The following is a 14367-nucleotide window of genomic DNA, read 5'->3' as shown; positions in this document are numbered from 1 at the left end:
ACTGTCCTCTATTTTTGTCCATATTGTAGGCAGCCAAATGCAACCATTTCCCCCCTTGTAACTGTATCTGGTCCATGCTTCCTTTTGCCTCCCGGGGTCTTTTTCTCTCCAACACTTTTTCCCTACTGTATGCGCTCTTGCTCTGACACGCTCTGCCTTTCAGTCCATCTTGCAGTCTAAATACTTCCACCATTTTTCCTGCCTTTTAGGTTTTAATCTGATTCCATTCCACTTAACCTGTATAAATCTCTCTTCTCTCCATCTCTCTTTGTCTCCGTCTCCTTAATAATTATAAATCAGGAAACTTTGAACATACCGAAAAGGATTACAAACACATGGTTATCCCCAACCTTTTATCAGATCTATAAGAAATGTCCACTTTTCCAGAGCATGTTCACTGGAAAAATGTATGCTAAATTGGGAAAAGAGATGCATGCTGCATACAGCAGTAAGGTCAAAGCATTGTTCTTCAGGAACAATAGGTCATTCACTCTTCAAGCACATGGCCATGAAAGGTGTAACATACACCAGCCTTTCTCAACCGGGGTGCCGTTCGTCTGGCTTCGTTAGGGGTGCCGTCAAAAAAATTATATATTCTAACATTGAAATAAATAAAATGAATTAAAATTCCAAAAAATGATAGTTACACTAAAGCAGATCATCGCCGCCTCATGCATCATCAAAATTTGTCTCGCGGCCCCCTTTCCCATGTCACAACGTCACTGCCGGGGTCAGTGTATGGTCAGCGTGACTGCGTATATTTTATATAGGGGTGCCTTGAGAATTTGCATACTTCTGAAGGGTGCCGTGACTGAAAAAAGGTTGAGAAACGCTGACATACATGATAATGGAAAGAAGGGGATTGATATGTAATGTGTACCAGTGAGGCACAGGCTGTCTGCTCAGTCTTCAGCGGAGGCCTTCTAAAGTCTATGCTGCCTGCAGAGCTAATGCACAGCTGCTCCCTGAGGAAGTGCCATCTCCCTTTAACTCTGAATTATAAATATCCACCTCAGCAGAAACTTTGCCACACAGACCACACCTTACAAATGTGTGTGAGACAGGGTTGTGGTGGAAAATGGCCTCTGTATGTATATGCAGAACAGGGAGGTGCATCTGGCTGAGGAGTATGATGGCATACTGGTAAATGCGCTGGCTTGGATGAGTTGAATAATGGTAGTTGCAATAATCAAAATTTTAGAAAATTTACTCTAACAGGTTGACCTCAGATCTTGTTCTTTTTGTGTTTTCATTTATGCTATGATCCATTAAAGGTAGACTGCCTTTCAGATTTTTCAAGTGTAGGTCATAAAAATAATTTTCCCTAACGCCCAATTAATTTTGTTTAGTGGACCAAAAGCTACTGAATTCGAATCACAGACTTCCAGTTTCATTATTATTTTTCAAATAGAACAATTAATGAATTTAGGGCCATGTGGCCCTAAATTCTCTGCTATTTTTTCCTGCTTCACCATGACCCAATTCAAGATACTACGTCATGCATCACGTGGTGAGCTTTCCCCATTTGCACAAGGCATTGTGGGATGCAAATTTGAAACAGGAGAGAAAAATGGAGGACGTGATTGTGGGAATGAAATGTGAAAGACTGACTACAGTAATGGAAAGCGAGAAGAAAAGACATTATGTTGCGAAGGAAAGGAAACACAAGACCAAACTAATAAATATCAGCGGTCAGCAAGTACCTCGGTGTGATCAGCTGTTCGTTTAGCGACAAAATGATGTAACTGTCAGTGCAAGGTCAAAGGTAAACCTGCGCATGCGCACACGGACTACTTCTGTCTGCTTGACTGTGCTAAGCATGCAATTTCATGCACATTATTTGCTATGGAATGGCCTGATATTTTGTGAGATATTACAGAAATAAACATAGATTACAATGACCAAATTTCAGAGGGAACTAAATTTCACCGATTTTATGAAATCGAAAGGCCGTCTCGCTTTAAGGAACATTTTCACAACTGCTTTACTCATATAAGTTTGTGTCTTTGTATTTGCATATTTGTATACAATTCCTACAGGAGACTCTTAAGCAGATAAAAGCTTATTCTTGGCCCAAAAGCCCTCCTGTGTTAGACCTATCAAATTTGAACCGACATGGGCATATGAATTTGCATATTTTTAAATTGCCCAGGGACAGCTAATCTCGTTACAGAAAGCCTGAGTTAAAGGGCAAATGTGCATGTTCTGGTGTGAGCCAGATACTACAGAAAATACTACAGAAAAGCTACATTCTACATGTTACAGAAACACAGATGTTCTTTTTAAATAGATTTTCTTTTAAGTAGGCTGGGTAGTTAATTGCACCCAGTTTCCTGGGGAATTCTGGCATAAAATTAACATTTAATTTGATCTGTCATGTCATGTTGTGTAGCACAGTATTGTTAAGCCCAGAACCTGTAGATAGATGTTTTTGTACTTTTGTATGTTTTGTAAATTACTTTTGCCTTTTTTTTCTTCCAACAAATGTCTCCAGACACCCTTCCCCTTTACTACTTGTTATATAATACTTGTTGTTATAGTAACCTTTTCTGGCCACCATGTTCTAAGTGGAAAATTTATAATTGAAATAATTTCAACCATTGTTTATGGGGTTAAGTTGGTTCAAGGTGAAGGTGGGACTCCATCAAGGATCTGCTTTGAGTCCTTTTTTGTTTGCCATAGTGATGGATAGCTTGACGGACGAAGTGAGGCAAGAGTCACCGTGGAACATGATGTTTGCGGATGATATTGTGATATGTGGTGAAAGTAAAAAGGAGGTTGAGTTGGGTTTGGAGAGATGGAGGTATGCATTGGAACGAAGAGGAATGAAGGTGAGCAGTAGCAAAACAGAATACATGTGCATCAGTGAGAATGGGGATGAGAGTGTAGTGAAGATGCAAGGAGTAGACGTAAAGAAAGTCGGTGAATTCAAGTACCTGGGGTCAGCTGTGCAGGAAAATGGGGACTGCGATAGTGAGGTGAGAAAGAGAGTGCAGGCAGGGTGGAGCAGTCGGAGAAGGATTTCGGGAGTTATTTGTGATAGGAAAGTCCCAGCAAAAGTGAAAGGTAAGATGTATAAGACAGTAGTGAGACCAGCTGTGATGTACGGATTGGAAACCGTACCCTTAATGAAGAGACAGGAGGCAAAGTTGGAGGTGGCGGAGTTGAGGATGTTAAGGTTTGCGATGGGAGTAACAAGGTTGGACAGGATAAGGAATGAACACATCAGGGGGACAGCACATGTGGAGAGCTTGGGAATTAAGCTAAGAGAGATGAGACTGAGATGGTACGGGCACATCCTGAGAAGAGATGCAGAGCATGTGGGAAGGAGAATGTTGAGGATGGAGCTGCCAGGCAAACGAAAACGAGGAAGGCCAAAGAGGAGATACATGGATGTGGTGAGAAAGGACGTGAAAGTGGCAGGTGTGGTAGAGAAGGATGCGGAAGACAGGGAGCAATGGAGACGAAAGATCCACTGTGGCGACCCCTAATTGGGAGCAGCCAAAAGAAGTTGTTGTTTATGGGGTTAAGTTGTTAAAATAGTTATTTCAATATATTTTGTCTCTCTCCATTTATGAACTGTAATATTGATTATTTCTGTATGGATGAGAAATATTTTTGCCTATATACTAACAAACCTTTAGATGGTTTTCCAACTAGTTTAAGTTTTGTTTCTTTTTATATGCTGAGAAATTAAATTAGCGAGCTAACTAAGCACCTCCCAAAATTTTGCAAGCAAAGGTATGCTGGATTGGAAGCTTCACATTATCTTTGAATTGATTACTAATTTATTGTTTTTACTGTCATCAAGTTAAATCTATATCTTTAAAATGGAATCATTTTTGCCAAAATGTATAATTAAGTTATTCCACGAAATTGAGTTGTACATGAGCTGATAGCCGATGAAGCACTTAGCACTCAGTTAGCTATAAGCCACGTACGATGAGATTGAGTGGAATAACAGTTTTATTAGATTCACATTCACTGTATTTTGAGAAACAGAGCATTTTTCTTTTTCTTTTTTGCAAATTTGATAAATAAAAACTTTATACAAAATGTCCAACAAAATAATTTCTGCTTAGAATGTAAACAAACCGGCGAAATGACAGTAGCAATTTGTGGAAAATGCTATAATAATAATAATTCTTGAAAAATAAAAAAAAGATATGTTCTTACCATCAAATACTTTCATTGCCTATTTTGTTGGAGGGTTGGTGGGGGGTTTTTTTGTATGTATTTTTGGGGGTTTTGTTTTTGAGTAGAGTTTTTATTTTGTCCTCAGTTGATTCAGCGAAACGCCCTGCCATTTTGTTTTTCTCTACTCATAGTACATGAGCCGATAGCCTAGTAGTAGAACAGCCACACAGAGCGCACGATTGCTCATATCCATTGAATGTGGATAGAATAATAAGGATTACTATTCATATACAGCACACCCAGTCATATCTATGGACATATACAGTCATTTGCACCTATAGAGTGTTTACCAGCATGTTTTTAGGAATTGTGAGGAAACCTGAGAACCCTGAGGAAACCCATGTGGACACATTAGAAAACATGCACATAACATGCACAGAAACTCAACACACACACCTGAGCTTAGGATGGAACCACGGACACTGGAGTTGTGAAGCGCCAATGCTACCCAATTACACATACAGCAATAAATATATTACAATATCTGAAAATGTAATAAGTTGATACAAATTCACTACAACATATGCCTTGGAGTACTCTGATGCCATTTAATATGCAACATATAATCCACTTATACTGTTGTATGATATGAATAATTATTTCTAGCTTATTCATGGAAGGTATAATCAGTAGAGGAGCTAAGAAAACACATTCCATCAGCAGATAGGTTAACAGACTGTTAGCTTGCTAATCTAGCTTAACATTAATAGTATCATCAGAGCAGGCAACTCCAGGTTGAAGTGATTGCTATCAGGAATGCACTTTTCAAAGACACCCACTTCAAGTCAAATTTGTGCATAGTCTGATAAGAAGGATCGATAAAGATCTATCTCCAACATAAGAGGAAGTGCTCGCATGGGGCTCCTAGTGGACAGTGGTTGATTGAGGTGTCTTATCGCCTTTATAATGGCAGTAATAACCTATGGACAACAGAAAGATGTCATACACCCACCTCCAGTACTCCTGTAGTGCCAGACATCCCCCTGCATTTCTAGCAAGCACAGAAAAACTGCTGATATAGCTGCCATCATCAGTCCAAAAATTCTCAACAGAAGCCAATGTCACAGGCAGGGGCCTTGGAAAACCTTAGGGAGCAATCATTTTGGCTGCACAGTTTGAACAACATCTGCCAATCAGAGCATATGACCTTGGAAGCTCTTTAAGAACCAGTTCAACCCTGTCAAATCAAAATCCTCCATTTGAACAAGAAAATAAATTGTCAAACTGTGTGGTCTACGTTTTTATAGCACCTTTGTCCATGAGGGAAAGAACTTCTTGAGATAAAGCATCAACTTTGACGAACCCTGAAAAGGCTGGGTGTCATCATTAGAACCATAGTTTGTATCATTGCAACATTTTGACAGACCACTGATCTGAGGTAGTTGCTGTCCATTGAGTGATATTCTTGGCCATAAGACAGTACCAGCACTTACCCTTCAGGTACATGCTCAGGATCTACTGACTAGTGTCCTCCCTACTAGTTTGATGTGGGGTACTGAAATACTTACCAGAAGGCTGAGGATGTGGCTCTCCTGAGGCCAGCGCGAGGAAATGAGCATCCTGTAAGTGTTGGAAGGTGGGTAAAGGTTGTAGTGTCTTAAAAGCACCACATGGGTGGTCTGTTTAACCATGCTAACTTTGGAATTCTGAAACCAGCACTCTTCTGTCCAAGGCTGTTTTTGCAGCAGGCCCAAAACAAGAAAGAAGGTGTTACAGAGCTGGGGTGGGTTTTCCAAAAGCCTCTTAACGCTAAGAGCATCTTAACTAGGAGAGAGAGTGTTCATTGTTATGCTCGCTCTACCATTTAACGATGATCTTTGTGCTACGATGCTTTTGGGAAACCCACCCCCTGATTAGCACACTTCAGGCAGAGTGGATTGTGCCAATCACACCTTACATCAAGCACAAACTATGTCAAAGAATTACCCTATATTGTGGCCCAGATGACTGATCTCCAGAAGTGAGGTGTTATCTAGCTCCCTTATCGAGCTAAGTAATAATTATAGCTTCCTAGAAGCAGAATAACCAACATGTTACAAGTACATGCGATCCAGTGTCTTAAGTTTTCACCAGGAAGCTGTCAGTACATCTACTCCTGGCTTGGGGAGTGTACATCTGACATAGTGTTTCATCTGGAGAAACCGCCAGCAATTCAACACAAGCATAAACAGTAGGCATATGTTCATGGTCAGCCTGCTCATGATCCATCATATCAGCCAGAACATGCACCAAGGAGCCTGGGCATGGGTAAACAGGGACCCACCAAAACTGATGTAGTTATAAACTGAGTGTAGTGACTCAGTTAGTAGGTCATCATCAGGATGCATGGCCACTGAACTATAAGGAGGGCAATGCTGAGGAATACGAGCATCCAAGTTATAAGATCTCAGCTCCTGTATCATTAATTTCAGCTAAGCCATATCTGCTCCTAAATTGTTCATTTGTCTAGAAAACAACTCAAACTGATTTTTGGGCCTCTTGCAGGTCTTATTGTTTGGCACTGGGCCTGGGCATTTACAAACAGTATGCTGCTTGAACTGATGAGCCTGGGCTACATTCAGCTCTGTGCCAGGATTCAAATCTTCCAGCTGAACATGTGTCGGCACTGGCATTACAGCACAGTCAGTGCAGGAGATGTCTGAGTCACACACAGTGCCTTTAAGATGGTCAGTGTCGGGATGAGATCACTGAGACCTGGAAAAAAGCATTTAGTTCCCTGGAGCGAACATCTAAAATACAAACATCAGAGAGTGCAAAGTAGAGCATGCAGAGAATAAAAACTGATTCAAGGTTAGCCGATGCTATGGCATTCAGTACTGTTTTAAAACAATGCTCATATTATCAGAAAAGAGAACACACTCCCCAAAGTAGAATGAAAATAATACGGTGGTGTAGTGGTTAGCACTGTCGCCTCACAGCAAGAAGGTTCTGGGTTTGAGCCCAGTGGCCGACAGGGGCCTTTCTGTGTGGAGTTTGCATGTTCTCCCCGTGCCTGTGTGGGTTTCCTCTGGGTGCTCCGGTTTCCCCTACAGTTCAGAGACATGTGGTTAGGTTAACATGGGGTGGCCTTGGGCTGAAGTGTCCTTGAGCAAGGTACCTAACCCCCAACTGCTCCCCAGGTGCTGTAGCATAGTCAAGTTTATTTGTATAGCACTTTTAACAATAAACATTGTCGCAAAGCAGCTTTACAGAATTTGAATGACTTAAAACATGAGCTAATTTTACCCCTAATCTATCCCCAATGAGCAAGCCTGTGGCGACGGTGGCAAGGAAAAACTCCCTTAGATGACATGAGTAAGAAACTTCGAGAGGAACTAGACTCAAAAGGGAACCCATCCTCATTTGGGTAACAACAGACAACATGACTGTTACATTAACAGTTTTAACATGAAGTCAGTTTCGTTGATGTTATAACTCTTCATTGATGGAAACTTCAGTGCAAAACTGTTCATGACAACTGCAGTCCTAAAGTTAGCAAGTCAACTGTAGTCCTCAGCCACAAAAGCATTACTCTAAGTGTCCAGAGCATCTTCCAAGTGTGACTTTTAACTGTCCATATGGGGCCGTCCTCCACAGGAGTGATGTGATGAGACTTCAACCAGACATAGGGCATCAAGATGGATCAGGCAGGTCTGAGGAGCAGAAGAGGTCAGCATCTCGATCTCAGGATTGACATGTAACTCAGAGGGACAGATGGGGGGGGAGAAAACACAGGTTGCTGCCCACTGCTCTGTGCGTGTGTGTGTGTGTGTGTGTGTGTGTGTGTGTGCGCATGCATGGGTTCACTGCTTCAGATGGGTTAAATGCAGAGGACGAATTTCACTGTGCTTGAGTGTGCATGTGACAAATAAAGCTTTCTTCTATTTCTTCTTAAAAAGGGGGCTATATACAGCTGTGGAGGACAGGACACCTGTAGCTCTGACAACAGTCACAAGCTTCTAAGTGGACAGCTCCATACTATGCTAATACACATGCAGGAAAGGAGAAAAAAACAGAATGATTGTTGTATTTATTGCAAATACTGCATCATATGTGATTTTAATCACAGCATTCGTGCACTTGCACAAGAGGATATTTGGATGATGTCCTATACCTACCAGCAGCACTATATGGATGGAAGTATTGAAATAATATGGAAACTGGGGCTGCTGCTGATGCTGTCAAGTTACTGTGCAACTGTAACACCACAATATTATTATAATTCATGGTCAGTGGGGGCTGATGTAGTCTCACATTGTTTGCACTGCTTTTGAGAGCTTCAAATCAGCAGCCATAATAACAACTATGTGTCTTCACATAATTCAAAGTTTACTCATATAATGCTTTTAACAATGGACAAAGGTTAACAAATGTTAGTAGTGTAGTGTTGATTCATTCCGCTCTTTTCTTTAAAACTAGGCTATAACATTCAAGTCTTAGCAGTCTAGTTTTACTACAAAGTTTGTTATAGATTTTTATTTAATGACTTCTACATTAGGTGGTGTAGAGTTTAGCGCTGTCGCCTCACAGCAAGAAGGTCCTGGGTTCAAGCCCAGTGGCCGGCGAGGGCCTTTCTCTGTGGAGTTTGCATGTTCTCCCCATGTCTGCGCGGGTTTTCTCTGGGTGCTCCGGTTTCCCCTACAGTCCAAAGACATACAGGTTGGGTTAATTGGTGGCTCTAAATTAACTGTGAATGTTTGTTTGTCTCTGTGTCAGCCCTGTGATGACCTGGCGACTTGTCCAGGGTGTACCCCGCCTTTCGCCCATAGTCAGCTGGGATAGGCTCCAGCTTGCCTGCGACCCTGTAGAACAGGATAAAGCGGCTAGAGATAATGGATGGATGGATTTCTACATTATTGAGTCAGTATAAAAACATTTTTGATTTCCAAACATTAGTTTGGAACAAAAATTAAATCTCATCTCATTATCTCTAGCCGCTTTATCCTTCTACAGGGTCGCAGGCAAGCTGGAGCCTATCCCAGCTGACTACGGGCGAAAGGCGGGGTACACCCTGGACAAGTCGCCAGGTCATCACAGGGCTGACACATAGACACAGACAACCATTCACACCTACGGTCAATTTATAGTCACCAGTTAACCTAACCTGCACGTCTTTGGACTGTGGGGGAAACCGGAGCACCCGGAGGAAACCCACGTGGACACGGGGAGAACATGCAAACTCCGCACAGAAAGGCCCTCGCCGACCCCGGGGCTCGAACCCAGGACCTTCTTGCTGTGAGGCGACAGCGCTAACCACTACACCACCGTGCCGCCCACAAAAATTAAATGTTACCAAAAAATGTTTGTATGTCAGTAAAGAAAGCAGCATATTACATTAGGGGACACTTTTCAGACCAAAACAAACAAACAAACAAACAAACAAACAAACCCATAATGAAGGCTGCTGCTGGGTTTTGCTGCAAAAAAATAAGAAGCAAGTCATCGTTTCCAGAAGAACTGTGTCTGTTTCTGAAAGATGCTCAATAAAACTTAGCAGTTAATTAAAAAACAAACCCTGCATATTCTTATAAAATTGCACAAATTGTCACTGAGACTATTTTGTTTTTTTAAAGCAAAGGGTCTTCACACCAAATATTTACTGTTTCATTTATTACTGTAGGCTACTTTATATAATTTTTTCAAACGTAAAAACATTTCATTTTATTATTTTTGAAGGCATCTTTGCATTACAGCAAGTGCCTTTCTTTGCATGAGTCTAAGACTTTTGCACAATACTGTAGTTTATGTTGTGTGTATGAGTTGATGCTATATTAGTAAGGTGTGTTGAGCTGTCGTCTCTCTTTGCATTATAGCCATTATTATATCATATCTCAGCTATGATTTCATTAGCACACCTTGTATTTGATTTTAAAAGTTCCAAATTATTCACTAATGGACAAAGGGCATAGCATTGAGCATGACGTAACTGCATTTATCATGTATACGCCGCATTGAAGATATTAGCAAACTCCACTCAAAACGCTTTCCTGCATTCCTGAGTAGGCACATTTTCAACCTTCAACTGTTATTTTGTTCGGCGTTTTGTTTAGAGCCACCCGGGGGGGGGGGGGGGGGGGGGAAGCATATAAAAGCCAGCCTAGGTGAATATTGGATTTCCAATTCTGTTAAAGACTTTTTCTAACCTTTGGAAATCATACAGCATTGATATGCAGGTCATCTGCGCCTGTTGATGACAGTAAATAATCAATTTATTCCCATGCCTTTGAAGCGAGGGAGAAGAGGCGTGCTTACTCGATGACGTGATCCTACAGTCAGAGCGCGGAGTGGGCGTGGTTTGAAGGATAACACGGAGGCGGGTGCGTGGGCGGGGCTAGAGAGCGCAAGAAGTAAGTACAGCGCCCCCTCTGGCTTCCCGCCCTCTCCATCCGCGCGCACAGCAGCAGCCCGCGTGGATGCTGCGTCTGAGCTCCTCAGCGCGCAGCTCAGCGAGGGGGGGCTCTCATCCCATCGCATCTAAATCCCAAATATCTCCTCTTTTGATTTCCACTTTCAATAAGAACAACCGGCGTATGTTTCTATCATCAGTAAACAAACAATCTGTGTCTTTTTGGGTACATGGTGCTCGGAGCAACCATCCTAACGCGATGTCTTCATCATTCGTGTTTTCCTCTGCAGAACCTCAGCCTAACCAGGCAACGACTGCACTATTTTAGGATCCAAATTGCAATCAAGAGTAAAATACCCGGCAGGAAACATTTGGCTTAAAGGAGCACACGGGCAGCCAGCAGTAGGTGATTTCATAATTTCATAATTTCTCTGGGGCAGAATTTGGGAATCTCCTTTTGCCCACCAAACCGCGTCGATGTCCTTGGAACATGGCCTGGTGAGTCGAAGCGTTTGGCATTTACACCAGACATGAAGGTGTCGAATGGTCGCTATAGCCTATATTCATGATGATTCTAAGTCGATACGTATACGTTTTCCTTTTACAGATCTGTCTATAAAAATGGTCATCTTTCCTTGAAAGCTGGTATCCAAGCTCGTAAAACTGCTGCATTGAAGCCCAGCGCGCAAAAACACTGCTCTCTGTCAAATGTGGTGCATCATTAATGATGGACATTAGGTTATTATTGAGCAAAAAAAAACCAAACAAACTGTGGTCGTGTGCCCTTCTAAGCACATAATCATATTCTTACTGTGCTGATTATTACCAGTAATTATTCTTATGAATAGACTGTAATTGTATTTCTCCTCTGCATGGTTGTGTAATGCCCTGTTTACAAGGTAGCGCTTCTTGATTGCCTACATGCTAGGCACGGCTGTGTCCTATCACCTGCGTGTGCACGACTTTGTTTTTGTATGGCTTTTATGCGGATTAGGGGAATGAGATGGAGGCAGAGCAGGGGGGAGGAGATGCGAGCGGAACCGGTTCTCATACTCACACCGGTAACCTTGCGGAGGGGGCACTGCGCCTGTGCCGGACGCTATTGGCGCGCGTGCACACATGTATGTATATACACACACACACACACACACCGGTCCATCGATACATTCTCCCACATCATACGGCCCGACATGATTAATGCAGTCCACAGCTTTTTTTCTTTTCTTTTCACTTGTCACAGAAGGAGAGACGCAAATGATCTCATCTGTGCCTGTGCGCTTTTAATGTAAAGAGCGATGGAGCGCTTGCGCTCTGAAGGTGACCAGTAGAGGTCATTTTATTTTCGAAAAGAACTGCAGACGCACTGAGGCGCGTGTCGGTGCGGTGACGACAGAGCGCCGCATTAACTTCGGCGTCCTAATGTGCGCGCTTTGCTGCACTTTCATTTGCCGGAAAGCGCGAGGACTCTCGTCTTCCCTCTCCATCACTGCAAGATGTGTGTGTGTGTGTGTGTGTGTGCGCACGCGTGTGTGTATTGGGTGTGGGGATGGAGCGCAGCAGAAGGGGCGGGGTGGTGGGTGAGCCGGTTGACGACTGCGTACCGAGTCCATACGAGTCCTTTACTTGGCTCTGATTGGTCATTTATGCTTGATCGTCAGGTGTGAGTCCTGTTGCTATTGGTTCGCATCACTTTAGATGGATTTAGGAAGCTAGGTTAGGTGCAGGGACATCAGAGTTTTCAAACATCTCATCTCATCATCTCTAACCGCTTTATCCTGTTCTACAGGGTCGCAGGCAAGCTGGAGCCTATCCCAGCTGACTATGGGCGAAAGGCGGGGTACACCCTGGACAAGTCGCCAGGCCATCACAGGGCTGACACATAGACACAGACAACCATTCACACTCACACTCACACCTACGGTCAATTTAGAGTCACCAGTTAACCTAACCTGCATGTCTTTGGACTGTGGGGGAAACCGGAGCACCCGGAGGAAACCCACACGGACACGGAGAGAACATGCAGACTCCGCACAGAAGGGCCTCGCCGGCCACGGGGCTCGAACCTGGACCTTCTTGCTGTGAGGCGACAGCGCTAACCACTACAGCACTGTGCTGCCGTTTTCAAACATATTATTATTATTATTATTATTATCATCAAAAAACAATAATCCATATAGCTTGATTGAAATTCAAATTGAATAATCCTTCTGGTTAAACTAATCATCAGCAACTCTTATTCAGGTAAGGCGGTTTGCACCATGTGTGTAAATTCATGCAGCTATGTTGGCATCAGCGCATTGAATACATGTATTCAATTAATGCGTCAGGAAAAACAACAACAACCAAACCCAAATACCTCTAACACCCTAAAGGTGTTAGAAGCCTTCATGTACAGCACTGAAACCCAAAATGCTTTTCAGAAAAAGTAGAACCCCTTTGCATAGTTAGTACTGTTAAACCTCTAAAGAACCCATAAGGAACTTTTTTTTTTTTTTTGGGGGGGGGGGGGGGGATTTGTGAGAAAATAACCCATATGCATGAGCAGATTTGCATCCACAGCACAACCTTTAAAGTCCGTGATGCTTATTTTAGGTCTTTCTTTTATTTATGAGTCATGAGGCATGATCTTATTTGGATTTAAGCTCCATATTTGTCTCTGTCATATACTGTTTAAAAGTGTGGCTGCCCCAGTTTACTGTCTAGGCTGCCCTAGTTTGAGTGCTTTTGATGCAGAGATTGATTAAAGAAACCAATGAGTTCATACCAAAGCGACTCGTATGATTAGGAATAATAGTTTGTGTTTGGTGTTATTAACTCGGTTTACAAAATATTACGTTACATTATATGACAAGGACAAGAATCTTGATAGTGAATCATGCAGATGTTGAATGGGTATGACTGGTGCAAAATCATGTATGATTCATAAATTGCTGTTAAGAGACGGTTGATCATTTTTGGTAGTAGTGTATTGTCAGTGAGATCAGTGCAATACTCCAAACACTGTAATACCCACTGATTTGAATAGTGATATTTGCAGTAATTTCATTTCTAGTAATAATGTTCCTGGAATATTACAACTGGATTATCAGTTATAATGTGTGAGCAAATAATTAATTATGTAAATAAGCTCCACATGTGCCTCTAATGTGTGAATTCTTTGGGTGATATTTTTGGGTAGAACTGCACGATGGTCTACCAACTCTTGTAAAATACCCAAAGCCACACCTGATGGCCTCACACCATTTGAGTAACAGAAACACAGTTCTTAAATCATGTTTTATTGAGCCACATGAACTGAGTGCCATGGCACTGTTGGGTGTGTCTCTTGCTATCAGTTACATTAAATCAGATCAAAATAGGACTTTGGAGGTTCCATTTATGGGCTTACTCATGACAGTCAAAGGACCAGAAGTACCTAGGCATAATCCACATGCTTTGGTTTTGTGTGGTCCTCGGTCAGGCTTTTCTTTTGACTTTTAAGATGAAAAGCTGATGTTACTCCCCATAGACTCATACGCCAATGCAGTCCACGGGTTCACTGCTTGAACAGCAATGCCTTGTTTAAAAGGATAACTACCACTGCAGTGAGAGTGGCTGGAGGGAAGTGAAGTGTAGAACGTAAGTAGACTATAATTGATGGAAGAAAGAGAGGGATAAGGAGATGAAATTGGCTAATAGAGTGGCCAATGGGAGAAATGAGGATATTGAAGCAGAATCTAGGTGGAGTGCATTCAAGAATAAGGTAATGTCTGTTTTATAACACTTAGGTTAATGCAAAGTGATCAGGGAGAAAGGAATAATTGCTAGAATATTTAAGTGTATTTAAAAAACAACACCACATTTTC

This window comes from Neoarius graeffei, chromosome 13 (assembly GCF_027579695.1).
Source record: "Neoarius graeffei isolate fNeoGra1 chromosome 13, fNeoGra1.pri, whole genome shotgun sequence".
Lineage (NCBI taxonomy): Eukaryota > Metazoa > Chordata > Actinopteri > Siluriformes > Ariidae > Neoarius > Neoarius graeffei.
Note: the sequence above shows the minus strand (reverse complement) of the source record.